Source organism: Megascapheus bottae, chromosome 15 (genome assembly GCF_031878675.1).
Source record: "Megascapheus bottae isolate mThoBot1 chromosome 15, mThoBot2.hap1, whole genome shotgun sequence".
NCBI classification, from domain to species: Eukaryota; Metazoa; Chordata; class Mammalia; order Rodentia; family Geomyidae; genus Megascapheus; species Megascapheus bottae.
The window spans coordinates 2,245,929-2,273,248 of record NC_143523.1 but is presented as its reverse complement, the minus strand read 5'-3'; the positions used below and the strand labels follow the sequence as shown (position 1 = coordinate 2,273,248).

Sequence of the window (27,320 nt, the reverse complement as noted above, 5' to 3'; positions counted from 1 at the left end):
GCCTTCGGGGACACCACACCCGGGGACAAGACTGCCCACCGGGCGAGTACCGTGCTGGCCTCGGGAGCAGGTCCTCCCGCACGGAGCTGGGCATGCAGGCAGCGGTGAGCCCTGACGGGCTCTCGGGTGTGCCCTGGGCATTCACCCGAGTCCTGGAGACGGAGGCTGGGCACAGCCGCCGCCTCCTGTCACCTGAGGACGCCAGGGAGGGGGAAGGTCGAGGGCCAGCACTGACCCACAAGGGGCCCAAATGTGAACCCTGTCGCGGGCCGGAGGCGTGCAGCCCGGGAAAGATGGGCGAGGGCAGGCTTGCTGAGGACTGAGGGGTGCTCCAGGAAGAAAGTGCAGCCCCCATGAGAGAGGCTGCAGGCACTGAAGACAGCAAGTGCCCCTCCCCCAGAGGGAAGGCAGGGCAGCCACATGCAGAAGGGAGGGTGAGGAGGCAGAGAAGGCGGGGTGGGGATGAACCTGAGGAGGTGGGAGGCCCAGGCTGAGAGGATTCCAGGAGGGGAGAGGGCAGGCAGAGGAGGGAGAGTCTGTGGAATGAGGGTGGGAGCTGAGGAGGGGAGGGGAGGTCTGGGCAGTGGCTGTACACAGGGGAGAGGGTAGGATGTGGGAGGCCCACTGAGAAGGTGAGGGTTGATCTGGGTAGTGAGACAGTGGGAGGGGGTGAGCGCGAGGATGGAAGGAGGGTGAGGGTGAGGAGAGGGAGGGAGGAGGGGAGGAGGGTGAGTGTGAGGAGGGGAGGAGGGTGAGTGTGAGGAGGGAGGAGGGTGAGTGTGAGGAAGGAGGAGGGTGAGTGTGAGGAGGGAGGAGGCAGATGGTGGCCCTGAGGATCTAAGGAGGAAGGGTCTGGGGAGGGGGAGGAGGGAGGGGAGGAGGAGAAAGGGGTGGGCCGACAGTCTTGCAGCTAGGAGGTTCCATCTGTCATTTTTTTAAAGAATTTATTAACGTTGATTTTGACATCATATTTTATTTTATTTTTATTTATTTATTTTTGCCAGTCCTGGGCTTGAGCTCAGGGCCTGAGCACTGTCCTTGGACTTTCTCAAGGCTAGAGCTCTACCACTTGAGCCTCAGCACCACTTCTGGCTTTTTTCTATGTATGTGGTACCAAGGAATCGAACCCGGGTCTTCGTGCATGCTAGGCAAGCACTTTAACCACTAGGCCAAACTCCCAGCCCTTGACATCATATTTTAAATGACAAGTTTAACATACAAGTGTTCAAGGAGGGAATCTCTAGTTACAATCACCGGGACTTTTTGTAGTGAACTCAATCACAATTAGGCTAAGGGTTTGTATGTCACAGAAACATATTAATTTATGAAATAAAACATATGTCTATAGTGTCATAGGTTTTCATTTGTCATTTTTTATAATTAAATTTTGTATAATATTTTCCATTTTATAATTAATTCAAAACTGATGCAATACAGGTAAGGAAATGCCTGCCTTTACTCCTGGCGCCCTGTCTGAGGTCCTTCACAGCCTGTTTTCTCGTGGCAAGTGCCTGCCCCTGGCTGCCCTCTGCCTCCTGCCCTCTGAGGCACTTGTGACCAGAGGCCGGCTGGCCTCTCCTCACACCCCACAGAAGCCTCTTTCTGGTTGGAAGCTGAGTGTAAGCATGCGTCCCTGACTAAGCCGTTTTCATGGGGAGATGGTCTTAGCGCTCGCCTCCCGGGCGGAAAGGCTCTTCTCAGTAGCTTCTAAGACGCTTCTTGAACAGCAGAGTAACTCCCTGGTTGTTTTCAATCTTCTTGATTCTTGATTTGCACAAAATGCATTCCTCAGACCAGTGTGCTTGTATTCCTTGAAGCTTCAAGGTTAGAACTCAGCTGCTCCCCTGCCTACCCCATGGTCCTCCCCTCCCTTCCCCTTCCCCCTCCTCCTCCCCCCACCCTCCTACCCCTGTTCCACCCCCCCCATCCACTCCCCTCCCTGCTGGCCCTCCTGCCCCTTGGCTGTCCCAGCAGCAGGGCTGGAGGCCTCCTCCAGGCTCTTTGTCCCTCAGGTAGGCCAGCCCACCAGCTGGGTCGGGTGACAGGTCCATCTGGCCAGCTGCCCGCATCTTCATACCTGGTGGCTCTGGTCCCAGGCTCATTTTCCTCAGAAACCTCCAAGCCTGGCCGCCTCTGGGTCCTGCTCCCGGTGGTGGCTGGTGTGTCAGTGTCACTGCTCACCCTGGGCCCCGATAGGCCAGCCTGGGTACTTGGGGTGGTAGTGCCGCTGGGGGCCAGCCTGGGCTGTAACGAACCCTGAATGAGGCCATGGGAGCCCCCACAGTTTGGCTTTGAACGTTGATTCTTTGGTCGTAGCCTCCTGAGTAGCTAGGATCCTGAGTGTAAGCCACTGGGGTTGGCTTATTTTGTTTACCAGGTGTCACTTTTTCTCTCACTTGTGGATGTTAGACCCAAAATATAGACATATGTGTAAACATACAAGTATTTTGCACGTGCCATTTTCAGGGAAGCGATGGAGCTGCAGTCTTGCTTATTTTTGATATAATTTTATTGTTATTAAGGCATTGTACAGAAGGGTTGTCGTTTCATGAGTCAGGTAGTGAGTGCCTTTCTCTTTTTGGACAGTGTCACCCAGAGCGTACATTTTAATGTCCTTCCTGCATGCTTTTGCCCCTCGGCCTTCCAGTGATGTGTAGTGGGCTTGGACATGGAGTTGAAGATGTCTTGTGCATGCCTCCTGTATTTCCACAAGCCTCCTGGGATGCGGAACCCCCTTCCCCACAGCAGGGGCGTCGCTGAGACCCAGCGTCTGGGTGTCCCTCGGCTGTGCGTCCCCCTCCCCCTCCATGTCTGTGCTCACCTTGCTCTCCCCCAAAACAGATGAACTTACTGCAAGAAAGGTACAGAAACCACACACAGCTACCAAGGAGGAAATAAAACACCAGGACACCTCTTATTCGGATTTCCTGGAGTCCATTTCAGTTACGATACCATGTTGCATTGCACTTATCATGCCCCAGGATGCTGAGTTCTACACTCAGAGCTCAGGAGCGGGAGTGCTTCACCTTTCTGCTCCTCAAGTAAGAAGCGGAGGCCCAGGGCGGGTCCTGCTGTGTGGAGAAGGCCTCTGCTGCATTCCGTGGAGGGGGCGAGCCACAGCTCATGGTGGTCAGATGGAGGAGGTGGCATGTGGAAGGCTAGGGGAATCCCAGACAGGTATGGTCTGTTGAGCAGCTCTGGACTCCGTGGTAGGGGCAGTCATAGCAGCTGCTCTGGAGGCCAGCACCCCGGCCCTCCCACACGCCACGCACAGAGCCCCCGAGGGCAGGGCATGGGGGCTTTGCCCCAGCACCCCAGTGGGTGGCGGTGCTTGAACACCAGGCTCCTCTGCTGCCCAGCCTGGAGCTGGGCAGTTAGGGCTGTGGACGCACGTGGAGGACCTCAGGTGAGAGCGGCCTAAGGTGTCATCTTCCCGAGAATCTGCGCTGCTACTTCCCATGAAGTGCTGGTCAGGAGGCACTGTCACGAAGGGCTCAAGGAAAAAGGGTGTTGCTTGTGAAACAGAGCAAGTCCGAGGAGGGTGTGTGTGTGTGTGTGTTTGTGTGTGTGTGTGTGTGTGTGTGTGTGTGTGTGTGTGTGTTCCTCTTTCTTGCGGGTTTCCATCAGCCGATGGGCCTTGAGATTTATCTCAGTTTTGTCCTCATTTTCCTGCAAAGATAATTACACAGGATGTGTTTTGGCGTGCTGCGTGCGCTCTCTGTTTCCTTGACTTTGGAAGATGTGAAGGTATTATAAATAAGCTCAATAAGCAGCTGATTCCGTGTGGAAGGAAACAAAGAGCCTTTCTCCCTAATTGTGGCGGTTAATCTTGCACACATCTTCATTAAGGGTTTTAGGATATTGGAAAGATGTATCAAAGTTGGCAATTTGAGATCCTCATCCATATGGGTTTCTACGTCTTTCTTGCTTGTGGCTGAGGGTGAGGGTGCCAGGAGAGCAGTACCAGCTGGGCCCGTCTCTCTGCACTCCCGGGCGCTGAGGCCTCCTCTGGGGCCCAGACGCAGTCATGGAACGGGGTGGCCACCCAGGTGCCAGGCCAGCAGGGGGTGTGTACCTGAGCCTCGAGGCCAGACTGAAGACAGGAGATGATGAGGTGGGGCCAGGACAGGTCTGAGGGGCCTGGTGGGGCTCCAAGCCAGGCCTCTCGGTCTCTCGGTCTGGATCCAGAGTGCTAACTCCTCTCTCTGAGAGCACGGCCCTCCGTGGTCTGAGGGTGGCAGTGGAGCAGGACCGGGCAGTGCCAGGCCCAGGAACAATTTGGCACTTGGAAATGGAGCTTGGTTTGACACGTGCAGCAGGTAGACCTCACGAGATCTCTCTAGACTCTGGCAGCACTCCTCAGTGCTTTGTTCTTCTTCCCCTGGGGACTCACTTTCCATGGTGTCCTGGTCACTGCTGGTCAGAGGGGGACAGGCCTGGCTCCCAGGCCATCTGCCAGGGCATCTCGAGCCACAGATGTGCTTAGCCACTGTCATGCAGAAGAGAGGGGAGAAAGGGTGAGGCCAGACTGGTGGAGGACAGACAGACAGGCTTGATAGTCCTGGAGGCCTTCGAAAGCCACTGAATGTGGACATTTGGTATCAAGAGCTGAGAGTGACAAATTAAGAAAACTTTTAAGAGAAAAGCACATAAGTAGAAGTTAACTGGTCTAATTGAGGAAAGAATTATGGAAATTTATTTTCTGAAGAAATGGGGGTATTTAATTAGACACTGATAAATGGGTTCGTTCTTGCTTTATTCAGAATTTTGAAGGGTTTATTTTCCTCTTGCTGCTGTGGCGGAGCACGGCATTAGCTCATTTTGTTTTTAACATTATTTTCATTCTGTTAATTAACTCAGCAAGCCAGATGTAGCATTTATAACAGGCGTGGGGACACTGGGTGCAGAGCGCTTGTGCTTACCTGAGAAGGAGCATGGGGCCTCATGTGGGCACTTCCCTGGTCTGTCCTTGTCGGGAGGGTCCCTGCCCGCCATGCAAAGACTAGCTTTGCCCTCTGCCCAAGGGGCATCTATCTAGGCTGACCTTCATCTTCCCCAGGGCAGACGCAGCAGACGTGCAGAGGCGGAGTGACGGGAGGAGACTGTGGCTGGGAACTGGCGTGGCCTGCATGTTCAGGGGGAGTGGTTGGCGTTTGTGTTAGGCGCTGGCTCAGTCCCACCATCCACATGTCTGGTGTCCATGCATCCGTGTGTCCATGTGTCGACACTCAGGCTCCCGGGTGTCCACATGTCTGCCTCTGGACATCCATATGTCTGTGCACTCATGCATCCTTGCACCTGAGTCCATGGCCCTGTGCATCTGGGCATCTCTGCATCCATGTACCCACATGTCTGCCTCTGTAGTCCATGTGTCTGTGCCTCCATGCACATGTCTGCTTCTGTGTGTCCATGTGACCATGAGTCTGTGCGTCTATGCATTTGCGTGTCCATGCCCCATGCATTGGTGTGATCATGTCTGGACATCCATGTGTCCGGGGACCCATGAGTCCTTGTGTCTGTGCATCCCTGTGGCCTGGGCTCCCTGGGAAGGGCTCGTGTCCTTACCTGTTGCTGAGTGACAGCAACCCTCATGAGGCACTGGCACTTTCCTCAGCCATAGATGAAGCAGTGACAATGCAAGGAAGCCCCTGTCGAGAACCCCACGGGTTCTGGTTTGGGAGTGGCTGGAATGACACATACCCGGCTTCACATGCAGCACGTAGGGGTCCAGTGTGGACATTCTGTCAGGGGAAGTGCCAGGCTCTATCTGGTGTCAGATGAGGTGGGAGGAGACACCTTGGCCCGCAGGACCTGTGTGCAGTTAGGTTTGAGGCTTCCTCACTGATAGGACAGCAGGCTGCAGCCTCGGTGACCTTTTGTGCTCCGGTGGAAAGCTGACCATGTGAGTTCAGGTTGAAGAGGTCTTGAGCCTGCAGGGGCACCTGGGCCACACAGGGCAGGATGGGGGCCCATCCCAGCTCTACACTACCCTCTCAGTGGCTGGGGAAGCCAATGGCCTCTGTGCTTGGCCTTCCTGGCTGTGGTGGGGTGCAGGCCAGGCCTTGGAGAGGGGCCCTGGGAGGCTCGCAAAGGGCAGGCAGTCCCAGGCTACAAAGACAAAGCACACTAGCCAAACAATGCTTCTGTACATATTTCGCTTGGAAGGGTGCAGAGTTTGGGGAAGAATGTATTTTCTTTTGTTGTAAATTGCAGAAGTCAAACCCACTCACTGTAAAGCTCAAAGAATACTGAAGTGGTTCTTTGTGAGGGAGGCTGAAAACCTGCTCATGCTTTTCCCTGAGTGCGATCTGCTTTTATTTACCCCTTCCCTATCAGATGGATGGTCAGTAACTCTCCTAAACCCCTCTCCCTCTCCCGGTGGGTTTGACTGAAAGGAAGATGGGACACTCGGCGTTGGGCTGGATTCAATGTGGTTCAATGAGAGAAAATCCTTATTACATTCAACAGCTGTTTAGCGGTCTGGAGGGCTCCCCTCCTCAGTGCTTCCCCTGGCCTGGATGTTCAGGGGTGGGCGGGCTGTGCCCCAGGGCCATCCTGGAGGGTTTGGCTGGGCTCTTGTAGGTGAAATGCTTTGGTGATGAACTTAAGAGTCCCAGTGGATTTGCCAATGGGAAGGAGCCAGTGACAATTGCATTGGGAGAATCCAGTGCTAATTGGCTGGAGGGATGGCGTCCAGGCAGCAGAGGGCAGGCCTCTGGAAGGACTCCACACTGGTCCCTCAGGAAGCCATCTGCAAATGAGGATGAGAATCCAGGCCAGGAGGCGGTTGTGAGGAGTACGGGGACCCAGGGATGTGGAGAGAGCACATGGAGCCCCCTATGCTAATGAGGAAGCCATCGTTCCCCTCACGGGACCCGCTGAGGATGTCGCCAAGTCAGCCAAAGAGGACAGCATCCATGAAGTCACAAACAACTCCGTGGAAACTCAGTCCTGAGAAAGCATGGCGGGAAGAGGCGCACTCCGGAGGAGAGGACCCATTCTGTGGTGAGCGGCGAGAGAGGAAGGGAAGGCTGCTTCCCGGGGCAGGCTCAGCCAGAGGGCAGCCGGGGCAGGGACTTTCTAGACGTTTCTAGAAGCACATCCACGAAGGGCCTGGCAGTCAGGGCAGAGGGAGGAGGTGACGATGGCCCTGGAGGAACCAGAGCTGTCCCAGCCAGGTGGGGGACACATTTGTCCCTGGACAGGACAAGATGGCTGTCTTCAGCCAGGGCCCGGTGGCTGGGACACACTGGGACCTCGTTTCCTGACTGCAGCTAGGAAAGGGGCCTGGGGCGCGGTCTCCCATGCGTTGATGGAGGGGCACTGGGTCCGGGGCTGTGTGGTTATTGGATCTACACTTTCTGCCATGTTGTTTCTGTTGTATTATATCCTAATCAAATGGCTCCCAGCACTGCAGCCCTTGGAAACAAGTCTTCTTACTGTGGGAAAATGTTCATGCATATTTCATCACTGCTTTTGTGTGAAATTATTCACATTTTTTAAAAATAGAAAGGTGTTGCTGGGAAAAGAACCCCAAAGCAACACAGCTTGAAACCTTGTGGTCTCCTCAGTACACTTGGCAGAGGGCAGTGCTGTTCATAGGCCTGCTAGGCTTAGCAGATGACCCCCCACCCTGCCCCAGGCCACAGCCTGGCCCCTGGGGACAGCCACGGCAGTGCCACCAGGAGGCCAGCCCAGAGGCAGCATCCGCCACCAGGACAGCAGCGCCGTGAGCCCGGCCCCTCCCCCCAGAGCCTGGTGATTCCACAGCCCCAGGCCCCACAGCTGCTCTGCTTTGACATCCTTGCTGGTGTGCCCGTGTGACACGCGGAAGAGCACGGAAGTCCCCCTCAGGAACAAGAGTTCTGACCAGGCCTCAGCGGGATTTCTCTGAGAAGCTCTGCATTTTGGATTCCTTTCCTTTACCAGAGGCCACTGGTCCCCCTGCCCCGAGGGACCCCACGTTCTTCTTGGGGCGGAGGCAGCTGTTTCTGGTGATTCTGGGAGTGAGTTTGCTCCTGAGCTTGTGGCGGGAAGAGGGCACATGCAGGTGTTGGTCGCCTGCTGCTCACGCTCTGAGGCACCTACTGGGTTTGTTTGCTGGCTCCGTGGTAACTCACCAGGGCTGAGGTGGTGGGAAATGCAGAATATTAACCTCACATTCCTGGGAAACAAAGGCGTGGCCTGTGCTTTGCTTCTCTAGAGCCGTCGGATGGGCTTGTCCTTGCCTCTTGGTGGCTTCAGTGTCCCCTGGCTCTGAGGGGATGCCAGTCCCTGTCGACATGGCCTTCTCTGCTGCCTCCTGTCTTTTCAAAGGACTAAGAGGATAAGGACGTGACTATGTTGGGAGCCTTCTCTCAATAGGGCCTCACCCCAGCTCTGGGAAGAGGCCAGTGGGGCAGCGTGTTCTCACTGGGAGATGGTGGTTTAGGACATGGATGAGGCTGGAAGAGAGGCTGGAAGATGGCCAGGCTGAGAGTGTGAATGTGTGGCCAGATAGAGGACTTGGTTCTGTCACTAAGGCCGCAGGCAGAAGGGCCGGCAGTGGACAAGAAGTTCATGACACGGGAGCTGTGGTGTCTGCACACCTCCCCTTCACTCCGGCTCAGCACCCTCACTCTGGCAGACTGAGGAGGCGGTGTCCCGGGCGTGGCTGCTCTGAGGTGTGGAGGGGCCGGTGACCCGGGCATGGGTTCCCTACCTGGGAGGTCGCCCTCTGCTTCTGCAGGGCATCAGGGCGTCCCTGTGCTACCCTGTGGTCAGCCCTTCCCTGGGTCTCCTTAGGACCTTCCTGGTCTCTCCTCCATAAAAACGGTCATGACTGTGTTGGTGTATAGGTGATCAGAATGCAGAAGCTGGCTATCTTGTCCCTGAGGAATGAAGTAAGACATTTCCATGGGTCCTGGTGGTTCCCTGCAGGGCCTGCTTGGCACACACTGGGGACACAGGCCCAGAACCTTGCCCTCTCCATTCTGGGCCTGGGGTTCTCCCAGTCGCCATAAATCCACAGATTTTTATTACTAAAGACTTTTACATTGCCTATTAACATAGCAGTTGGGAACTTAATTGGCAAAATTAAGGACCTGTGCTTAAGATCTTACAGTAATATGCACTAATGGCTTGAGATCAGCTGTCCTGCTGGGGCTTCTGGTATGGTGAGCGCATCCTGCTTTCCCCAGCCCCGGGGAGGGAAGTGAGATTTCTATGTGAAAGCTGTGTTTGGCTTGGTTACCTGAGCCACGGAAGACATGACTTGTGGACATTTCTACGTGGTTGAGTCTCTTCATCTCCCTACCCATTTATGGGCCAAGTGCTGCAGTCCAAGTTTGGAAATGGTGCATTTGTCAGAAGTAAAGCACGCTAATCAAACTTAATGGTCTCTGATATGTACTTGTGAGCTTCAGAATTCAGTTTTGCTAATTGTCTTCTTTGCAATTGGTGATTTTTCTCCAGAAGTTTGTCACATGATCTCGTGATCGTGAAACTATGTTAAACTAGTTAAATGAAACTATCAGTATATGGATTTCTAAGTGTAATTTAAAAGAAGCTCATGGAGGAAAGTTTGATTAAGTGGACTTTTATGGCCCTGGTTTTCTAAACACCAGTTAATTACAGGTGAAAGATGTTTACTCCTTTCTCTACTCACAGCATTCAGAGTAGTCCACTGAAACTGGAAATGTGAGCCATGCATTTATTCATTATGCAAATAAAGCATCTAAAATATTCCATCAAGCACTTTAAATAGCCAAACATATCTTTTTTTATTATGAGATCAGGAAACTCAAATATAGTTCTTCTTTATTGGTTTAATTAACATATTAAGAATATGATTTGGTGTAAAACATTGTTTTCTCATCAAGGCTTGAAACAGCAATTGTTTTGTGGGGTTTGAAATTCTGTTCTTTAAGGTAAATGGCTGTTTTCTATTAATGCCATTGTTATTTATTTAGGCCCAGACAGGAAGGCAGTCGTGGATGAAAACATTCATATAGAGGCTGGTGGTGATTTTCCGTGTGTTTGATTCTGAACTCATATTGCCACGCTAAGAAGGTAATTTCATTCTTTCTGTTTTGACAGAAACCTCCAAAGCAAATTACCATTGGATGTCTCTGCTCTAGATAGGGCAAGAATACTTTCACAGCCTTGGCTAACGGGAGTCCCCATACTTGAGTTCTGAGTGGACCTTCCTTCCTTCCTTCCTTCTTCCTTCCTTCCTTCCTTCCTTCCTTCCTTCCTTCCTTCCTTCCTTCCTTCCTTCCTTCCTCCCTTCCTTCCTTCTTTCCTCCCTTCCTTCCTCTTTCCCTTTCTCTCTTCTTTCTTCTCTTTCTTTCTTTCTTTCTTTCTTTCTTTCTTTCTTTCTTTCTTTCTTTCTTTCTTTCTTTCTTTCTTTCTTTCTGCCAGTCCTAGGGCTTGAACTCAGGACCTGGCCACTGTCCTTGAGCTTTCTCAAGGCTAGCACTCTACCACTTGAGTCACAGCACCACTACTGGCCTTTGCTGTGTATTTGGTACTGAGGAACTGAACCCAGGGCTTTGTTCATGCTAGGCAAGCCCTCTACCCCTGGGCCACGCTCCTGGTCTCTCCGCTGGGTGCACTTTTCCAGCAGTTGGTCGGCACTGGGAGGGGCAGAGCGGGGTCCAGCTGGTTGGCAAAGGGAGGGCAGAGCGGGGCCCAATTGAGGCTTGGTCCATTGGTGGACCACCTCCAAGAGAGACCTGAGTCGTGGGTGTGTGGGGAGGGAGTGGGAGAGGCTGTGCATGGACCCCCAGCCCCATTCTCCTAGAGGCTGGCACCAGCCATTTCACGGGATCATCACTATTGGATTTGACTTTGTTAAAAAAAAAAAAAGTGCAGATTCTCAGAACAGGCATCGTGGCTTGCTCATCTGGTCATTCCCTGGAGAGAGGAGGGGGCAGGGCCTGGGGTGGGGGGACTGAGAGGTGGGGCTGAGCTAGGGCAGAGCTGCTGCTTTTTCTTGGAAGAGCTGTGTGGACAGAGCAGAGGAGATGAGCACTTGAAATAGCCAGGCAACCATTTTTTATTATGAGTACAACACACTCTGATTTGTGTAATTAGCATATTGGGAGTATGGGTCGATGAAAAGTTATCCTGTGGAAGCCAGAGCTGCAGCTTGAGAGGGGGGGGAACCAGTGGGCAGCTCAAGAGGGTAACGTGAGGGGGGTGATACTACTCCCTCTGGGCCCTGGACCGTCCCTCCTTCTCCTCTCCCTCCTTCTCCCCCTCCGCCTCCTATTCCCCCTCCTCCTCCTATTCCCCTCCTCCTCCCCCTCCTCCTCCTATTCCTCCTCCTGCTCCCCCTCCTCCTCCCCTCCTTCTCCTCCTCCTCCCCTCCTTCTCCTCCTCCTCCCCTCCTTCTCCTCCTCCTCCTCTTCTTCCTCCCCTCCTCCTCTTCCCCCTCCTCCTCCTCCTCCTCTCCTCCTCCTCCTCCTCCTCCTCAGCAGGCCCTTGCAGGGTCTACCAAAGATGATGGTCTGGGACAGTGGTCCCGGCCTCCTTCTTCTTCCAGTTTCCTACACATGAGGGTGGCTTGGCTCCAGAAGGCAAGGAGGAGGGGGGAGGCGCTAGGTGCTGACTTGAGGGTGGGATGGGGGGGCAGCCCAGGGCCCTGCCCCAGCTCGGGTGGGGTAGCCCCAGTGTGGCTCTGGATAGCCAGGCCCGCAGGCCCGCAGGCCCACAGGCTGCGCTCTGGCGCTCTGTCCTGTCTGTCACTGTGGACTTGGCGATCAGATTTACTTGTCAGCGCACTCCAGAGCCTCGGACATGGATGGGGGACGCCTGGCTCTTACCGTGAGTTTCTGGTTCTGCGGAGTCTGGTTTGGCCTTCTGGGGACTTGGGGAGCAGGAGGACTGTCAGGGTGGCCACCGCACCTCTTCCCAGCTCGGCCCACCACTCTGACTTGCCTGTTTCTGTGGCAGTGAATATGCTAGAACCCCCTTGTGATTTTATGCCGCAGTTCATTTCCGCTTCTTACTGTGGGGTTTTCAGGGGTCCTCACTGCAGCCCTGCACTGCCAGGTCCTGTTGTCCAGTGTGTGGCAGGCCAGCTGCATCCGAGGGCCTCTTTCAGTGAACCTGACGTGCACTTGTGCTGGAGCCCACAGGTTGTCAGGCAGAGCACACAGACGCAGACCTTCTTCTTTTCTTTGTGGCTGGTCCTAGGGAGGCTGGGAAGAGGCAGCGGGGTTCCCTTATCACTGCTTCCTTCTGGGGCAGCCACCCTGGGCTGTGTTTCTGGCACTGCAGCTGTAGGCATTTGTATAGAGGTGACCAGAGGGCCTTGTGGGGAAGTCGCCAAGCCCGCTGCATCCTTGCACAGCTGGTTCTTCACACAGTAGCCGCTCAGTACTTCGTGAGATCCTGGAATCGGGTGGGCATGGCCGTGGGAAAGCTAGAGTGCTCATGGAGTCCACTGTTCACACCCCATATCATGGCACAGCGGGGAAAGACCTGAAGGGAATTTGCATGAAGGCGGAGTCTCCAGGGTAAGGTTAAGCCTCTACAAGAGGGACCCCTTCCACCACGCACAGTCACAGGAAGGGGCACCATCTTTAAACTGTTCATGCTGGGGCCGTGGGCTGTCACCTTGTGAGATCCCCTAAGCATCTTTATGATCATTGAGTATGTGGTGCCAGTTTTGGCAGGTTGGTAAAGAGCCCACCCTTCTGGAGAGCATCTGGCCCGGGCAAAGTCGGAAGGCTCTGGAAAAGCCTGGGCCTCTGTAAGGCCATGGGGAGGTCACGGGGGGCCACATGGAGGCCACAGAGAGGCTGCATGGAGGCTACTCTGCCTTTACTAGGCAAAGAGCAAGCACCTGCCATGGGCCAAGGACTGAGAGAAACATATCAAATCACAGAAGACAGGCCTGCTGTGATTTGGGAGTGGTGGTTGTCAGAAGCCTGGGGAGGCAAATTAGGAAAAGACAGATGGGCTGGGTGTAGGTAGCCCTAGAGCTCGGGCCTGGAATGCATCTTGCCTTAGCATGAAAAACAAAAACAAAAACAACAAACCCACAGCAATAACCAGAGAACAAAAACCCAAATCATGTGAAGACCTAGGTTGAGCAGCTGCAGATTCTTGCCCATTAGCCAGACCTTGCGCCTTCGCTTATCTGCCACGGGAGCAGCAGGAGGTCTGGGGGCTCAGGGGGCCTTCCTGAATGGCCCCTTCCCCAGCTCATCAGCGACCTCATCCTGGCCCTGCAGGGTGGGTCCCGGGCTCTGCATCCTGTGCATGGCCTGGCAGAGCGCTGTTCTCCTTGCAGGCTGCGTGCTTCTGGGTTGGTGACCCAGGAACTGTCAGTTCTGCCACTGTGAAGGACCTGTGGCTGGCCCTTGGGCTGCGAGGGGGCTGTGTGGATTTTGCTCAGGTTGCAGCACAGTTTGGAGCTTTATAAATACAAGATCATTTAGTTTTTCTACATAAATGACTTTCTTCTCATGCCTCTGTTCTGTAGTTACAATGTCAACAGATCTTCTCTTATTTGATTTCATATATCTGTTTTTTTTTCCTTAGTCACTGGAAACCACCTGGCAGCCCCTTTCCCCCAGTGTGTCACGTGCTTCTCGAGGTGGAGCGGGAAGCCTGCTCCTCAAGCACGCGTGCTTCCAAAACACAAACAGAAGAGCTTTTAAATTAACAGGACACCAGAGACAGGTTTGTTGCAAAATTTCTCAGGAACACAGTCTGTGCATATGAATGTGGCGACTCAAGCTCAACTTGTTGAATCTTTGGAACACCTCTATAGTGGCTGGCCTCTGGGCTGCTCTTACTCAATCCCAGCAGGGCCTCAGAACTCTGGGCCTCTCCTTGCAGTCCATTTTCCTGGGGGACTAAGGGGGTATTGCAGGGCGAGGCAGAGGTGGGGTTGGGGCACAGCCAAGTGACAGTGCAGAGGTGGGCGCAGACTTTGGACAGGAGGGTTCAGCCTTCTGGAGGACTGTGAGCTGCTGGGGTAGGGTGAGAAGGCAGGGAGGGTTTGGAGGCTGGTGAGACCTGCAGAGGCCTGGTGGGACTTGTAGGTGGAGGGCCACAGTAACAGAACGTTCAGCAAGTACTTACTAGGCATGGTCCCTGCCAGTGCTGCCCCTCCTTGTTGTTTGATCTCCCCCCACCCCCCACCCCCGTCCCTTTGTGAGCCAGAATAGAGCCAGGTTCTCAGGGGTGGGGAGGAGGAGCAGGGCTGGCAGGAGGGCAAGGCCAAGGCATAGGATGCCAAGACAGCCTCTGGTGAGAGGGGGTGTGGACCTGGCTGCTGAAGGCCCTGCTGGCTCCTGGGTGTGCTGGGGTTGCAGGAGAGGCTGCACCAGGAGGCCTGCTAGCCTTTTCAGCCTCCGTGGCTCAGGCTGTGAGGGAGAGCAGCGTGAAGACACCGAGCTGAAGAGAACGCACGCGGCTGCTCAGCTCCCTTCCTTTCCCCAGTCTGTGCAGGTGCATTTGTGTTTTTATCCTTGTGTTTCTGGTTTAGGTCATGTCCTCTAAGTGCTTGCCCCAGGATTTTGGTGACAAGCTGTGTGGGTATTTGTAGCCACCTGAAATGCCATGGGGTGAGCTATTTTAGGACTTGGAGGATGACATGTTTATTTTGTGGTGGGTCATTTCAAACAAACAGAAATCAAAAGTGGAGAAAGCATCGAGGGTGAATGTTTCCCTGGGCCAGCTGTTCCTGGGTCTCTCACAGCAGAGGGGAAACCATAAAGCCTTCCATCAAATCAGCCTACGGGGGAAGGCCTCAGCATGGCCGGCGTCTCCACAAGTCACAAGTGAGAGTGGTGCTCAGATGGGGAGCTGGGAGCCCAGGCAAGAAGGCTCACCTCTGACCCACTCAGTGACCTCAGACCCCTCCCTCTGTGGGAAGAAGGCACACCTCTGATCCCCTCAGTGAGCACCTATTGGGCTGCCTGGTGGGGGTGTCTGGAGAATTTTTATGTGGTTCTGTACTTGGCTGCAGTGTGGGGGCTTTCGAGGAAACACCAGGCACCTTTCACCTTTTTTCTCAGTGCACCCATGGGAACGAGGCCTGGACGGGAAGCCCAAGCCCTGGCCGGACCCTCAGAGCATCTGCAGGAAGAGGAATTGCATCCAGGCTTGAGAAGGAGGCATCAACTGCCAATGCTAAGCAGAAAGCAGAGTGCTAATTCACTGTGCTGCACGTGGCACAGAGTGGAGGTAGAGATGGCCACAGAAAGCAGTTCTGCCGGGCTCTGGGGCCACATGGGATCTGGGCTGGTTAGCAGAGGTGGGAGCCTCTTGTGACCCAGCTATGCCCAGCTGGCAATGGCAATGCAAAGGAAGACGTCAGGGTCTTTACCTCACCTACTCTGGTTTTATATTTGTTTCCATTTTGCACTGAAGATCTTGGTGCTGTGATACAATTGCTATGCTCCTGTTGTGTGTTACAATTAGGCTATTGTTATATGCCCCAGCCTGTAGGGAGAGATGGGTCTCTGTGAGCTCCTATCCACGGTTTCCTTTGGCAAAGTTCATCCACTCTTCTCATCTGCCTCTACCTCAGGCTTCTGCCTGACTTTGCCAGAGGCTGGAGAAACTCCACTTCTGAACTGGGGCATCCCTCTGGCCTTGGGGTACTGGGCGTCAACCTTCAAACCTTCTGCAGCATTGGACAGATTTCTGTCACTGTAACCAAACAACAGAGGTAACCAACTTAAAAAGAGAAAAGACCCATTGGGGCTCATGGTTTCAGAGCTTTTAGTCTGTGGCTGCGTTGGGCCTGGGATAAGGCAGCACATGCTGGTAAGAGCACACACTAGGGTGAGCTGGGGAAGGAGAGGGGAGGAAGAGCCAGTCTGCCCAGCAAGTCCACTCCCCAGTGACCCAGCTTCTCCCTCAGGCCCTGCTGCTTCAAGAGCCAGGACCAGGGAAATAAACCGCAGGGTGTGGTCAGGACCATCTTGTTTTAAGGACAGAGGGAGGACCTCCCTACCTCTTTGGAGGTATTCATTGGCTTATAGCTATGCCCTCAAACTTCTGGCTCTGTTATCACGTGACCTTCTTTACTGGGTGTCTGTGTCCCCCCCCCACTGGGGGCACCCCCTGTCTCCCTCTCATTGTAAAATCACCAGATTGCTGGGTTTGGGGACACCCTATTCCTGTATGACCTCATTGGCTTACACCTACAAAAATCCTATACATTTATAGGCACAGAAGTTTGGGACTTCCGTGCATCTTTTTGGGAAATATAGCTCTTCCCCCAATAGAACAGAAACTCTGGTCCTGGCAGGCTCCGGGGATGCTATCTGAATTTCTTGGTAGGGCTGGGATGTGTGGCCCCTGCTCTTGGCATGCTGGGATGGCTCTCCTCGGCTCTGGAAGGCGTCTTTTCACAAGGCCCAGGGACCCATGCTGTGATGGAGGTGTGACCTGCAGTGTGCAAGCTGCTTCTGTTATGGTCTTGCCTGGATGCCAGAGCGTGGTAACATCATCTGTTCTTTTTATTTTATTTATTTTAGTTGGTTGTGGGGCTTGAACTCTGGGCCTGCTGTTCCTGAGCTTTTCAGCTCAAGGCTAGTGCTCTACTACTTGAGCCACTGCACCACTTCCAGTTTTCTGGTGGTTGATTGGAGATAAGAGTCTCACAGACTTTTGTTCCCGGGCTGACTTTGAACCTTGATCCTCAGATCTCAACCTCCTGAGTAGCTAGGATGACAGCAGGTATGAGCCACTGGCACCTGGCTTTTTTTTTTTTTTTTTTTTGGCCAGTCTTGGGCTTGAACTGAGGGCCGGGGCACTGTCCTTGGGCTTTCTCAAGGAGAGCACTCTACCACTTGAACACAACTCCCGGCTTTTGCTCTGTATGTGGTACTGAGGAATGGAGCCTGGGTCTTGGTGCATGCTAGGCAAGCACTCTACCACTAGGCCAGACATCATCTGGTCTTTAATCTCCTCTGAGAATGGCTCCTGTCCTCACCCTCACAGTCCTGGGGGAGGTGGCTCTGAGGGGAAATTGGTCCATGCTGTGGGCTCAGTAGATTAGGAGCTTGGTGCATGCCCACCCCTAAGCTGGTGAGTACTGGTCACACAGGCCTGGCAGGCCCTCACTTGTCCTGAAACACAGTGCTCATTCTGGAACTCCTCTCGTCATATCTAATCACACTCAGGAACCAGCTTCCGGGACTGATGGAATGCTTGTTCATCACAAGGAAATGTCACCACGCAGGAGGAGGACCTGGGTAGACATGCTAATAGCAACAAACACGGGCTTCTGGTCAGAATTTGTGTCTTATGTTGGTGTTTCAACAAATAGGCTGCCTGACCTTCCTATGACAACTCAAGGCAAAGCATCCCCAGATATTATCACGCCTGTGTTCTGCTCTGTCCTAAAACCAAGGGAGTAATTTGTTTTCACTTCCTATGAGAAAGCTTCCTAGAATGGGACTGCATTAAAGGGAGCCGTGTTAGCCAGCTAATAGGCCACTCTAAGATAAGAGCCCTGTGCTCTGCTGGAAGATTTAATATGATTTTTATCTCCTTTACGGATGCTGTCAAATGCAGCCGAAAGGTCTCAGGTGCTTCCAACAATAGGACTGGCTACTGCGGGAACTGTTTGGTCATGGAAACACTGTTTAATATCACAGAATCATACTCCTCCCACTCCATCAACCAAGATGGATTCGAATCAGACTGGGAACTGGGTTGATCCACAATTGACAGTCTCCCGGCAGTCCTCGGAGTCCTTGAGCCCATCTTTTAAGAAATGGTTCAGTTCAGTCTTTGTGTGTGTGTGTGTGTGTGTGTGTGTGTGTGTGTGTGTGTGTGTGTGTGTGTGTGTGTGTGTGTCTCCCAGAGTGGTGCTTGCTGTCCACTATGGTTTCCAGCTTTGGGGGGTGCTGAAGGATTTCTGTGAATAAACACAAAATGATTTGCACATTCTACAATCCTGAGAGAGCTCCAGGCCGAGGCTAACCATTTGTCTGTTGGCTTTACAAAGCTCTGTGTAGGCCCATCCAGCCAGTGACCCACTTGGTCTAACCGCAGAGCTGTTTGAAGTGAGGACCAGACAGACACTGTAGATGCAGGTTCTGCCCAACTGTAAAATAATCAAAGAATTTTGCAGGTTTTTATTCTCCCAAAGGCCATTTCCTCTTTTTTTTTTAGCATAAGATTCCTCCACTACTTCCCCCCTTAAAAAAAAAAACCCAACCTACTAAACGTAGCTCTGTAAAAATTGCTTGTTCAGAACTTTACAAGCTACAAAATGTATTATTGCAATCTGTAGTTATATAATAAACAGGCATAGAACTATGTAACAATTCCCAGTATGAAATAATCATAAAATCCAATATTACTTTTCCCCAGCATAGCCTATATTTTTTAATAAACTGTCACTTCTTCTGTACTCGGCAAGCCCAGTTTCCTTTGCAGCCCGAATCTGGTGCCTGTGTTGTCTTGAAATAACAAGCCAGTACTTCGTCTCATCTTCCCCAGTAAATTGCCCAGGGATTTGCAATGAAAAACAAGTTCACTTTTCAGTCAGCCTAAACTTTCCAGCACTGTCCACATGCTGACTGCTTCTCGGAGGACGTGCCGCCATGGCTGGCCAGGCTGCAGGCTCCCCGTCCCCACGTGGCTGTGGCTGTGGCTGTGCCCTCCTCCTGCAGGCAGCTTCTCACCCCGGCTTGTGCAGTGGCTGCATTCCTGCTGGATCTCAGGACATGACCTGGCAGCCCAAGGCATGGTCTCTCCAGCTTCTTACATCTTCAGCCCCAATGTGGAAGTCAGGCTGGAGGTGGAGAGGAGGCACAGGAAGGCCTTCCTGAGGTGCTGGAAGCAAGACCAGGGTTCAGTTTTGGAGAATGAGGGCTCTGCACCCAGGAGCTGGCCCTTCCCTCCAGGCTGTCTGAGCTCCAGGTGAGCTCTTCCTCTGGGCTAGCCGGAGTTTAGACTAGAGACCAAGTCTCCATTCCCAGGTCACTGTGAAGACGTTTGCGTTGCCCTGGGGAGGGATGTTTACTTGTTGGGAACTTCCCTGCTAGTGTACGTGCAGTTTCCCCAAGTGTGCAGCCTGTGTCATGGCCACATTGGTGACTACAAGGATGATGGGGGTAATGGCTCAGACCTGCCCTCCTGGGAGCCTGAGGTGTCCCTGGCCTGGGCCTGGGTGGAGATGGTGACCTGGAGCCTGAGGTGTCCCCGTGGGAAGGAACAGGAAGGAGACCTGGGGGGGTGGGTCAGGGGCTGCAGTGAGGCACAGAGGTGTGGAGAAGTCCACTTTGCCCAGGGAGAAAGTCATGTCTTTATAAAGTTTAAGACAACAGCAGCCTCCTATGTGCAATGGAAGGCCTACATCTGATAGGATGTGGACGGCGGGCCCAGCTCTTCCTGTGTGCATATTCATCTGCAGGAAGCTGCAAAGCCAGCTTCCCTAAATAACAATAGAAGAATGGCCAGTCTACATCTTGACTTGCGCAGGTTTTCTGAGCTGCATCCGTACCCTGCAGCTGCATCACACAGGGCCGGCAGAGATGCCAGGAGTTTCCCTCCTCTCTAGGAAGACAGTGGCAGTGGTGGGTGGCATGGATGGGGCCATGGGGTCTGTGGCCACGTGCCAAGCCCTCTAGTTTGTGTGTTCTCAGATGTGCTCCATGTTTATTAAGAAGGTGGATGGCTCCACAATCATCCAGGCAGCATGGGCTTGGGAATGATTGGAAGCCTGCCCCCGCCCTCCAGGACAGCACATTCATGGGTGGAACGTAAGTGGTGGAACATAAAAGCCCATGAATTTCCACATGCATGGCAGTTCACAAAAACGCAAGCATGCTCGTGTCATTCTGCCACTGGTGGTTTTCACCCAGTGTGCTTTGGAAATGATTCCACAGCAGTGGGATGGGGATCAACCCTGTCTATTCAATGCTGCCCAGAACAGCAACAAAATGGACCTACTTCCATTCACCTAAGCCCCCCCCCCGGTGGTGATGCTTGGTCTGTGTGCATGCTCTGGGCCTTCTGCCCCGTGTCTACAACATTCAGTCTGACATCCAAAATCTCCAGGTCTGGGGCCAGGCCTGCCAAGCACTTTCAACAGGAAGGTCCTGGGGTAGAGTGCCAGCTCCCAGCCCGCAGACCTTGCTGTAAGGATGACTCTAACCACGGCCCCCTGTTAGTTTTGAAAAGTGAGTTGTAAATGTGGTTTCTCTTAGAAATTCAACTTCTAACTGCTAGTGCTTTGCACGCCTTTTCATAGTGTGCCTTATCTGCCATTTCAAATGACGTAACAGGATATGCTCGTGGCCACTGAACAGCAGGCTGAGTCACAGAATTGTACTCAGTACTGGCTACCACCGAAGGGGGTAACTGGTTGCGTTCCAGAATTCCACTGAAGGTGGAACAGTGAGGAACAGTCCCCACCCCTGCGTGGAGGTTAGACCCAACTGGTACTCCGTGCTCGCAGATGAGGGAACAGTTCTGTATTTGCTGATGGTCTCCAAAGGCCTGAGTTCAACATTTTCCTCCCTCCCTCCCTTCCTCCCACTCTCCCTCCTTCCCTTCCTCCCTCCTCCCTTCTTTCATTTTCCTTCCATTCTGCAGCCCTTCCTCTCTTTCTTCTCTCTTTTCCCTCCATCCCTCTCTCCTTCCTTCCCCCTTTCCTTCCTTGTCTCTTTTTCTTTTGTAATACCGGGGTTGAATGCCTTATACTTGCTAAGCAAGGTCTCTAAGACTTGAGCCATATCTATACTGCATTTTAGTTTATTTTTGACATAGGGTCTTGCTAATTTTGCTTGGGCTAGCCTCAGACTGTCTGTCCTCCTGCCTTTAGTTCCCAAGTAGCTGGGATCACAAACACAGACTGGCTTCTTGGTTGAGATGAATCCTCAGTCATGTTTTACCTGGGTTGGCCTTGAACCACAGTCTCCAGTCTCTGCCTCCTGCGTAGCTGGGATCAGGGGTGAGCTCTGCCATGCTGTCTGGAACAAGGGCTCTGTGGTGATATCAGCAGAGCCCCTTCTCTGGACACATGTGTGTAAATGTCACGTACACGTGTACGGGCAGACTCGGAGCTGCTGACCAGCCCGCTCACCCCGTGGCCACCGTGGGCGCTGCCCAGCAGGTTTCAGTCAAGCCCCCACTGAGGTAGCTCTGCTGTGTCCAGCTGAAAGGTTCCGGGTTCTTTTCAAGTTGCCCCAGCAAGGAGACAAAACAGAAGGGGAGTGATGGACACACCCACCCAAAGCATTATTAACACAGGAGAGAAAAACCAAAAAAAGCAATAAGATTTTTTGAAAAGTAATTTTAACTTTGATATGACCCCATAGATTTTAGAGGAGAAATAGGGTCATTTTATACCACGTTGCCTGAGCCTTCAAATGAGGCAGAAAAATGTATAATGAAGCCCAAAGGAAATAATTCTGACAGGCACAAACCCGAATCTCTTCCTGAAGAATAAAGTGTTTGGTAAAACATTTTTCTCGTAAGTGTTCGTGGCAGTGCGGGGAATTCTTGACTGACAGCCTGAGTCCTGTCCTTTCTCAGGCATGGCCGGGGGTAGGCGGGGGGCGGGGACTGAAGGACACACTGGGATGTTTCCAGGGATGGAAGGAAGACTGCCAGGCCTTCTCATCCAAGCTGTCTCAAGTGCAGATGGCGTTCAGGCCTCTTGTCTGCTCCTGACGTCCGTGCTTAGGTCACAGTGAATGCTTGGGGCGGACAGTGAGGCCACTTTGTGAAATCCTGGCCCTCTTTGTGGCCTCGCAGTTCTGGAAGGCAGAATTCCAGAGTCAAGGTCCTGAGAGGGCCGTGCTCTGGGGACAGCGCTTCCAGCCTCTCCCAGCTTCGGGCGTCCTTTGGGGCTCCTGCCTTGAGCATTCGTTGTCGTCTCCATCAGCTTCCTATGGCCTCTCTCGGAACTGTTCTCTGCTCACCCTGGACACCCTCTCCTCTTCTTACAAAGGCTTTGATGGGTACCTCCGTCCAGTACGACCACATTCCATCTACAACCATCTGCTCCCAAATGAGATCGCACTCCGAGAGGCTAACGGGGCTGAATCTTCACAGAACACGATCGAAACAATCCACAGAGACACAGATTTTATACACCACGGGCCTTGGTACGAAGGAAGTTCGAGGTCTTGAGTGAGGTGTCGAGGGCTGAGTTGTAATATTACAGCCGAGCTCTGGTAGACTGGGCAGTTAGTTATGCAGTGAATGGAGAGGTCAGGTACCGCTGGGAACAACACGCATGGCGCCTGCCATTTCCAGGCTTCCTGGTCCTTAGGGCTTCCCCGACTTTACACAGCGAACACAGACTCGACAGGGCCTCCATGTTGGCCCTGCATGAATTCCTTCCTCATGTCTTGGCTTGGATGCTTTCAGTAAGGTTCGAGCGTAGCCTAACAGACCACTGGGGCCTATTTTCCCACGCTGGGGCGCTCCTACACCTGAGTGTGAACCTCTTGTCCCCACTGGCCTTGGCACAGAGAGCATCAGTGTCGCCACCTCCAGGATCTGGCGTGGTGCTGGCTGAGCCCTTTGTGCCTGCACAGCTCCTGCTGCAGCCTGTGGCAGCTTGCTGTGGTTTAGGATGTGTAGATGGAGGTTGCCGCAGTGTTCCCAACTATTAGAGTTTAATCTTCGTAAGCCAGAGGGGAGGGTTATCTTTTTGCTATTTCACTTTGACTGTACTTTCTCAATAGTATGTAGTTTGCTTGTTTTTATAACCAACCAGGCTTTTCTCCAACCAGACTCTAATAATATAGAATTAGAATGAAATGAATAATACACAATACTGCAGAAATAAAAGCCACCGAGGCTATGGAGGTGGAAAAAAGACTGGCTTGGATTTAAATCTCATTGTCAAGTCTGAGAGGAGGTGTGAGGAGCAGAATTAGATCGGTGTGGATAAAGGCCCCCTCCCCACTTTCTTCTCTGTCCCTCGTCTCTGAAAATAACACCTGGCATGGGGTTCCTAGCATGCCTTTACCAGGCTGGTGCCTGACTGCGCTGTCAGTTCCCTTCTTGAGGAGGGACGGGGTGTTGAGTGTCCCCAAGTACATGTCATGGGGAAGGCTGTGAGGCTCTGGAGTTCCTGCCTCATGCTGCTGAGTGCAGCTCCTGGAGCGTTTTGGAGTCCCTGGTCCCAGGGGTTCCTGATTGGCTCAGTCCCCTTCCCATATCCCACCCCCTCCTTATACTTGTTTGCTCCATCCCTCGAGGTCAGGCTGTGGACACTTCTGGCCACACACGAGATCTGGTTGGCCGCTGGTAGTCTAAGAGTCTCGGTGGGCACGGGGTTGGAACTCCACATGGAATATAGATTTTACTCAATTCCCTTGGCGATTCCCAGTTCTAACCGGGCCTTATGTCCAGAACCTCCTGGTTTTCCCTCCCCATGATCTCTTTTTGCCCCTGTGGTGGGAGGGGGCACTGGTTATATTGGGGATGAGCAGTCTTGAGTGGCCCCTGTGATACATTCACTGAGGTCCTGCTTGCAGGCCTCCCTGCTGCTTTCCCCTTTGTAGAAGAGCTGGGCTCAGCACTCCTGACCCTGGAGCCTGTGCCAACCTGGCTCCATTGACAGGAGCAAGTCCTTTCTTGACTGTACTATGCTTGCTGGATTCCCGTCTTGTTCTCTGGAGGCACGGCAGAACTAGAGAAAACAGAACTCGAAGTCTAGCTGGAAGTCCTAGTCCTGTAATCTGGGGACAGAGCGTCGGGGGTGACCAGCCAGCCAAGCGGCTGGGGTGATGGTATCTTTAGTTCTCAGGATTCAAGGAATCAACCTTAGGAGTTTGACACAGTCCACAGAGTGAAATTGTAAAAAAGCTTAGGTAAGAGCTCAACTGAACTCACAAGCTTGCTTCGTCTGAGCCCAGAGGAAATAGTTTGTGGAGCTAAGTGCACTTACCAAGAGGCTCGGGGTCCTCAGCGCAAAGGCGGTAACCGCTGTGTTTCTGAGTGACTAGAACTTGGAGAGAATTACATAGAAAGCCAGCACATTTTGGCCTGATTCTGCCTCACCATCTGCTATAGCTTTTGAGATGTAAGTAAAAATAACCCTCCCACAGCCCCACATACAAATTTCCAAGTGTCTGACTTTTTCTGACAGTTTCCACCCGCCATTGTTTCAGGTTGATTATGTTCTGCCTAAAATTTACCTCTCCTCTTCTATTCCTGTCCTTCCCTATGGTTTAGACTCATATTTTGACCTTAATGTCTTGCCTCATCAACTGTCAAATAATCAAGGAACCCAAGAGGGAATCTTCTAATTACTTCCTCGAAGTCTTATGGTAATGTCTGTGAATTTAGCAAAGCCCCACGGGTGAATAACTTTCCTTGTTTCAGTGTTCTTTGTCCTGGGATGAGTATAATTACCTCCAGAGTCCATAAAAGAGCTGTGTGTGCCTCATAAAACTTGGAGAAGGCGTAAAGCCCCCCTGTGCCCTGTGTTGTCATGGTTACTGTTTGGGAACACTTTGTTATCAGTTCCTAGCCCCTTCCTCTCCCTGCCAGGCTGGTAATCTACAGACTTGTGGATGTGCGTGAGTCCCTGGTGTGTCTCAGTTTTTCTCTGCCTCTTGCCTGGCCCTTGTCTGACTCTGGGATGCCGAGATACACCCAGCTGCAAGGACACCAGACCCCTGGAGGGTAGAAGATGAGTTATTAGATGGCCTGGTGCTGACAAACCAGAGCTGGCCCAAAGAGGAAGACCAGGATGTGTAGCTGGAGACTGTCTCATGAGTGGCAGGCTCTAATGTCCTTGTGCTTATGTGGGCTGAGATGAGTCACCTGTCCTCTTTGAATATCTGTTACCTAAATGGGATCCAAATATGTATTCTTGGGATGCTGTGTGGGTTCAGAGAGAAATAATGCATTTAGAATACTTGGCGAAATGCTGGGGATGTGATTAAACCCAATAAATATCAGCTCCTGATTATCTCCCTAGGGAAATGTTCTGATAATCGTAACGGCAGCGACCATTATTTCTGTGTCACCACCAAAGGGGTTTTGTTGTCTCTACCTCTTCAGCATAGAACGCCAGGCGCTCATTCACCTGGGGATATCTGCAAGCCCTAACTCAGGCAGAAGTGAAGACTGGTAAGCAGCGGAGCTGGGGAAATGAGTTGCAAAGTACCAAGAAGCTATGAGGGACCTGGTCTTCAAAATGAAATCTAATTTTGTTCTTCATGCTTCCAAGTGGAACTGGAGTGACTTGAATAGCAGACTCATAACTGGCTTTAACTACTGTTTATTAAAAGTGATTTCTTTCCATGTTGACATCTCCAGTGGAAATGCACCAAGTCAGACGTGAAGAGTGTGGCGAGTTAGCAATTTCTCTAGTCATAGGCAAACAGATGTCAGTTAGAACACAGTGGGATGAGGTTGGGAGGTACCAAGTGTTTAAGTGACTGAAACAAAAACCTTATGAATAATGAAGGCTTTTCAACTTTAATTCAGCATTCAATTACTGTGATGAAATATCCTAAATAAAGAGGCTTTTGGAATTCCATTGTTTCTAAAAGCAGAGTAAATTGTAATGCATATGCATGAAGCTGCTAAGTGACAGCCTCTGGATTTCCTAATCCAGAATTGCTCATTGTTTTCAAAATAGAATTTCTAAATAGCAGTCTTCATGTTCTGTTTAGTGGTAGGGCTGCGGTGGACCACAGCCTCATCTCAGAAGCTTTCCTGGGCCTCCTGTTTGCTGGGCTAACCATCTTGCAAAGGAAGCAGGGCTTCTCTCTCCTTCTTGACCCCCCCTCCTGCTTGATCTCACTCATGTAGACTCTAAAAACGTTGGTCTCATAGCAGCAGAGAAGAGCCCTGGCAACCTGAGGCTTGCGGAGTGGGGGTGGGGGGGACAATGGAGAGAAGTTGGCTAAGCACTAGGTACAAAACTGTGGTTAGGGTGTGCCAGTACACTGTAAGGTTATTATAGTTAATTATCATGATATATTGTGTCTCCACGTATCTAGAGGAGAGGTTTTTTCCTATTACCATCACAAAGGCCTGGTAACTGTTTGAGATGATGGATATGCTAATTGCCCTAATTTGATCATTGTATAACTTATACATGTATTGAAACATTACATTGAACTCCATAAATAGACACAACTATTATGTTAATTAGAAGTGAAACGAAGCTTAAAACATGAAACATTTTCTATTGGTTCGACATAAGCCGCTTAGAGAGGTTTTTCCATTGATGAGATCATGTGTGGATCAGGGCACGTAGCTCTCATCCACTATTGAGACGCCTGTCACAGTATGTGGGTCACGAGTCACACCTGACACTTCTTGCCAGTCAGCTCTTGGGGACCACAGGTATTTCCTACCCCTGTGTAAAAATAATTGTTCTTTTCTGTGGGTCATGGAACTTGAAATCTGGGCCTGGGTGCTGTCCCAGAGCTCTTCAGCTCGAGGCTACCGCCCTACCCCTTGAGCCAGAGCACCACTTCCAGCTTTCTGGTGGTTAATTGAGAAAAGACTTTAGTGCCCAGGCACCATGTTCCTCAGATTTCGGCCTCCTGACTAGCTAGGATTACAGGTGTGAGCCAGGCTAGCCAGGCCCTTTTCTTAGGTCTAATCTCAACTGTGTCTTGAAGAGGCAAAGGAGAGAGGTGGGGGGGGGGGGCCTAGGTCCAAGCGGACGACTGACTACCGAACAACAAGCAGCATCTCATAGAGAAGGCAGGGGAACATCAGATAGAAAGGCTTGAAGCACCTGGAGTTTACAAGGCCCAGGAGCCCCGGCAAGTGTGAGGAGACAGACTGCAGAAAAGCCATGAGGGGTTAATCAGACAAGAAATGCTGTTAAATCAGGGCTTCAGCATAGCAGCATGGCTGCCTGAGATTAGGACTGGCTGGGCCAGAGTGCCTCAAGGACCCTGCTGGTCACCCTGGGGGATGTGAGCTGGCTGGTATGAGGAACTTGTCTTACATGATGATTTCATTTCCTAGAATTTTCTAGTTGAACCTCATTTAAAGAAATGTAACTCATCATAGGAAAATGTGGCCAGTTAAGACCAGAGGTGCTGGGAAGACAGACAGCCTGTACCAGACCCTTCACAAGTCAGCCAGCACGCCCTGCGAGGGAGCACGGCTGAACCAGCTCCTTGTGGGCTGGTGTAGATCCACCCAACGTGCTCTGCTCGGGCTGTGTTCCAGCCAGTGGAACTGCTCCAAACTGTCCAGGAGACATGGAACAGAGCTGGGAGGGTCTCTGTTCCTGCCCTCCAGTCCCTCCAGTCATGTGGCCTGCTTCCATCAGTGGTCCCCAGGGCCACTCTGCCCATCAAGGCCCTTTGATCTCAGGGGGCATGAGAAGCCAGAGAGGACCAGATATTTTCGTT

General features: G+C 52.2%; 1 long non-coding RNA gene across 1 annotated transcript; it reads left to right on the top strand.

Annotated features, from left to right (window-relative positions):
- Positions 1 to 6,941: 6,941 nt before the first annotated feature.
- Positions 6,942 to 15,136, top strand: LOC150053670 (uncharacterized). Its single transcript, XR_016537877.1, has 4 exons — positions 6,942 to 7,005; positions 9,951 to 10,050; positions 13,534 to 13,674; positions 15,018 to 15,136. It is a non-coding gene; the product is annotated as an uncharacterized LOC150053670 (long non-coding RNA).
- The last annotated feature ends 12,184 nt before the right edge of the window (positions 15,137 to 27,320 follow it).